Source organism: Schistocerca piceifrons, chromosome 9 (genome assembly GCF_021461385.2).
Source record: "Schistocerca piceifrons isolate TAMUIC-IGC-003096 chromosome 9, iqSchPice1.1, whole genome shotgun sequence".
Lineage (NCBI taxonomy): Eukaryota > Metazoa > Arthropoda > Insecta > Orthoptera > Acrididae > Schistocerca > Schistocerca piceifrons.
This window is the reverse complement of record NC_060146.1, coordinates 191244561-191249381: the sequence shown is the minus strand read 5'-3', so window position 1 is coordinate 191249381 and position 4821 is coordinate 191244561.

Genomic DNA, 4821 nt, shown 5'->3' with positions numbered 1-4821 from the left:
CGTCATTATCTACCGTGTTATTCCACTAACTACAGACTTTTTCGATGAAAGAATGTAATTTTTAAGGGCCATCAATACCTCGTGGAACAAGAAATGCTATGAGTTTTCGAATAAGATCAATGAAGACATTACACGTTTATTTTGTACCGTGGATGTTGTACCCCTCCTTCCTACTTCCATCTATTGTCCACATTAAACAATAAGCAAAGTCTTTTCTGAAGATTTGAGAGGAGCGAAGATTACAATGAACTTTCTAGTTTACTTAGCTTGTCATGTTGACTTGGCTCCAGTTTTCTTGTCTAGGGGTCTGATTCCTGGAGCTGAAAATCTCACATTTTAGGTCTCCACAGTTGGATTGACTAAATAAATTTGAAGATTGTTGTTGCAGAACTTTTGTTTTTACTTAAATATGTTTTCTCACATTTTAGTATATCATACAGTCTTTTGATTTTTCACATTAACATAGTCGAAATAACATTGTTTGCTCAAAAATAAAAAGTATGTCCGATCACCGCAGAGGCATGCTTACCACTCTCACACTCTGCAGAAGTAAAAGTATTCCAAAGGGTTCACAATTTTTCTTAACAAATCAATTTCTACTAGCTTTACTTTCGATCATTATTTCGTAAATGATTCCATAAATAAACATGGTAAACAGAACTGGATTATGTAATTAATAATAGAAATTTTAAGTGTGCAAATATTTCGTAATTTCAAATGTTGCTGAAAAAGATAATTTTATCTGTACATTCAGAACTAGTACTTATCGATTATAACATCGAGACTCAAATATTATATAAAGTAATTTCTTTTCATAAATTATAGCTCGAAATATAACATACTATGTTAAGATTATATGAGAGTTTCCAGAAAAGCAACTGAGATAATACTGTCCTGTCAAAAATAGGAAAAATAATACTGGTATCGACAACTACTGTTGACGAAATGTAAAGCTAGAGGAGGATGTCCTGTTACAATGTGTTTTTCACAAGATACTCACCTTTCTTTTCCTCAGTTCCTCACTTAATAAACATAATAAACGACAGTTTCAGAAGTCTCTTGCAATTGCATCTACACAGCATGTTAAAGAGGTGAAACCGTGTAAACGCCACTGTGTTTTGGCAAAAGAAGCAAATTTTAACATGGCAACAGGAGAAATGTGCAGATCTTACTCAAAATTCATCAGTCGTGATACTCCTCTGAAAGTTACAAATGGTTAACAAGCCGCAAGAAAAGAAATCGTTGCATTTTCGGCGGAATTCTTTTTAAATACTAACCCAAGCAGAGGTTTCAGACCATTTTGAATGGTCATGGAGGGGCCCAGTTTAATATTTAAAAAAAATGTGAGTACAGGCTTCAGTTTAGAATGGCACTTCCCCTCCAGCACTCAGCATTTCCCCTACAGTGCCTGCCCACAGCCTCCACCACTACCCCTCTCCCCACACATACCCTGCCGTCTGTGCCTCTACCGGCCAATGTATTCTGCCCAGACTCTATCTGTCATTATAATGTATATAATCTGAATTAAAAAGTTGATGTGAGATTTTCATTGCATGTCTATATATATATATATATATATATATATATATATATATATATATATATAAAAATCGTATAAATACATAAACCATAGAACTAAAAGGATGAATGTGAAAAGACACGCATAATTTCAAGCAATTTTGCGTATCAGCCGAGATTGTCAGGTATGTTACATCAGAAGCAGCTTTTAAGTTATCAAAGCGGTTTTCACATGAAGCAATCGATTTGGAATATATCGTCTGATGATGAATGATCTCTCATTGATGAACTGTGAGACAATCAGTCTGTCCGGTTGGGCAAATCTGCTGTGCCAGGGTGGCATAGTGGTTAGCGCATCTGCGTAGTGTGTAGGAGATTCAGGTTCGAATCCTGGCGTTGGTTCAAATTTTGATTTGTCACTTCAGTCTGCATATATATTGAAAGGGTCCTGTAGCCACCTTTCATTAGTCCAGTAGCCGATTTTCACTAGTATTTCTCTTTCCTTCCTTGTTTCTCTTTTCTCATAATTATCATAGTGGTGTGATTGAATGAATGTGGTTGTGTGTCGCGTTGCTAGACGGTGGCGTAGTCTGCTGCAGAAAGTCTGCGATAGTCGTACAGATTCAGCAGGAGTGTACAGAATAGTCAACTCTCGTAGTGGTCAAGTAGGCAAAGAGTTTTTCGCTACTTGTGAGAAATCCACCTGCGTTTGGTTGGTGGCGGAAATGGCATCTTTGGGTTTTCCAGTCCACGCGGAGCGTGGAGGAGGCTGGAGAGGAAAAAGGGAGGCAGTCTGCCGCCGGTACGGGAAGCGTCCACAGCTGTGCTCCAGTCGAAGAAGGGTGAGTTAGACTGACCGCGTGGCGCGCTGTTACTTGGCGAGGGGAGAGCTGTCAGCTTTTGGTCTCGCTTTTCAAATCTGGAAGATTGCTTTGCCTTGTCACAGCAAGGAATGCAAAACTTTGGCAGATTTTTCTTTTAGCAAATTTCTGTAGCAGACTTGGATCCGCCGGAAGAGCGCCACACAAAGGTGTCGATAAGAAATGAGCACTCGCTTCTGTATGAATGTATGTTTGCCTTCAGCTGTGCCTGCATAAGCTTTCACCTTTCTAAATATTTAGAGCTTTGCCTTCTTGTAAATTTTCCTTGCTTTATGTGTCTTTCGTTCGTCGGGAGCCAACCACGTGGTAGAACATTATAGTTGTTGGGCTACCGGCATCACTAACTGTCCGATCGCATGTTTGTTTTAGATAATGTTAACATGATTGTGTGATGTGATATTGTTGGAATTTGGCACTATACCTAGAAATTGTGTCTCCACAAACCACGTGTTATCAGGAATCGTGTACATGCCTCACATCCTTATCTTAGGAATAAATGATTTTATCTACAATTTTCTCTTGTGTTCCGAGATTACGTTTTTGCACCTAAGCCACTCACCTCGTAGCTTTCCCGTTAGCACATCCAATGCGTTTCCTTATGCACAGGTCCAGTGATTAGTCTCCCCTTGTATTTTATAACAAATGCTTTAGATGAAGTCTTATTTTCAGGTGTGTTGCTGGGAGCTGATCTTCTGCACAGTGTTCGTGCATGTGCTATTTTATTTTAAATGTTTGATTGTCGTGAACAGTGAACTATTAATTACATCGTATCCCCTATGAGCGACATCACAACGTATGCATTTTCGTGAGTTTTTGGTCTGTGATCAAATTAATTTATTTCCGACTCGACCAAATCTGTGATTAGTTGTATGGTTAGAGTCGGTGGCGACCCTACTCTTCTCACGTTAATTTCATAAGCAGTAAGTATTTCCATTCCCAATAATAAGGAATAACCCGTAGTAACAGGTTAGTTACAATATGTCATAGATGCCTGAGATTTGAACAGGTCTCTGGAAAGTAGTTTCATTTGATTGAAACACTTATGCCTGGATTTCAGACAGGATCCCCCATTCCCTTCGATGCTGAGGTGCTATTCCAATATGGTTGGAGAGCCTCTTCAATGATGTTCAAGTTTAAGGGGGATACCAAGCGAACTGAGGTACGAATGGGAACTTGTATTGAGAAGGGAGGCGTGCTAGGGTAGTTTGCGGAATTGTGCAAAGCCACTGTGCCAGCGGGTCCTAGGGGTTGACACATCTGCCTAGTAAGCAGAAGAACCGGGTTCGAATCCCGGCCTCGGTAAAAATTTTCATTCGTCACTTCAGTCTGCAAGGCGGGGGGGGGGGGGGGGGGGGGTGAGGATTTGAAGCAATTTTGTGTACTGCCCGAAACTGACTGTTATGTTACATCACAAGCAACTTTTTTTATGTAGAATTTAGGTCATCGGAGCTGTTTTCATGTGAAGCAGTCGATTTTTTTAAAAATTCTTTATTAACACAATACAATCAAAACAATATGAAGATACAAAACAACCCACCACCTCAATAATTAGTGGGTCTACATATTATACTACAATTTACAGCATTGTTACATTTCATTTTTCTATGACTGGCATAGCTATGAGCAAGGTTAATCTGTTAGGCTATCCTACTTCTACTAATTTATTCTGCAGAGATTACAAGTGTGCCAGTTGATGTATAAACCTACTATTAAAGGCATGCTCACTGAGCTAAACCCATGTGAGCATGCCCCTGACACTGGGCTGGCCATGTCTGTATTGTCGCTGCAGTCCCTACTTGTTAGTGTTTGTTAGTGTTCTAATCTACTACTACTACTAACTATTAAGTTGTATGTCTTAAGTAGAGTGTAGTCGTCATTGCGTGGGAGGTGATGCACCCCGCTGGCCTGGTCCAGTAGTGCGGCGGATTCCAGTCATCGAGAGACTGGCCTGTTCCGCACTCGGCGGTGTGGCCAGTACGTCTCAGTCTAATCCAGGTTTGATGTTATCCATCTTGGTTTCTTAGGAAGTCTCTCAAGATCTTTTGTGATACCTCGTTTGCCAGAATGTTAGGGATGCTGAAGGTGTCGGCATGTTGTATTAGGGCATAGGTGTCGTTGTTGGGTAATTGTGCTCTTAGATCATGCACGACATCATCATATAACAAACAGTCATAGATGATGTGCTCAGGTGTACCGTCTTGAGCGCCACAGTCACACGCTGGTGTAGCTCTTTTCCCAAACCGACATAGGTATGTTGGGTACGGCCCATGTCCCTTGAGAAAGTGCAGTAATCCCCTACTTGGCTCGAAATTGGTTATCTCAACTCGCTCTTTGATGTTAGGTAGCAGTTGAAAGACCCTTCTACCAGTTTCTTCGTTTTCCCACGATGTGTGCCACAACTCCTCCCCCCTTCTTTTGATAG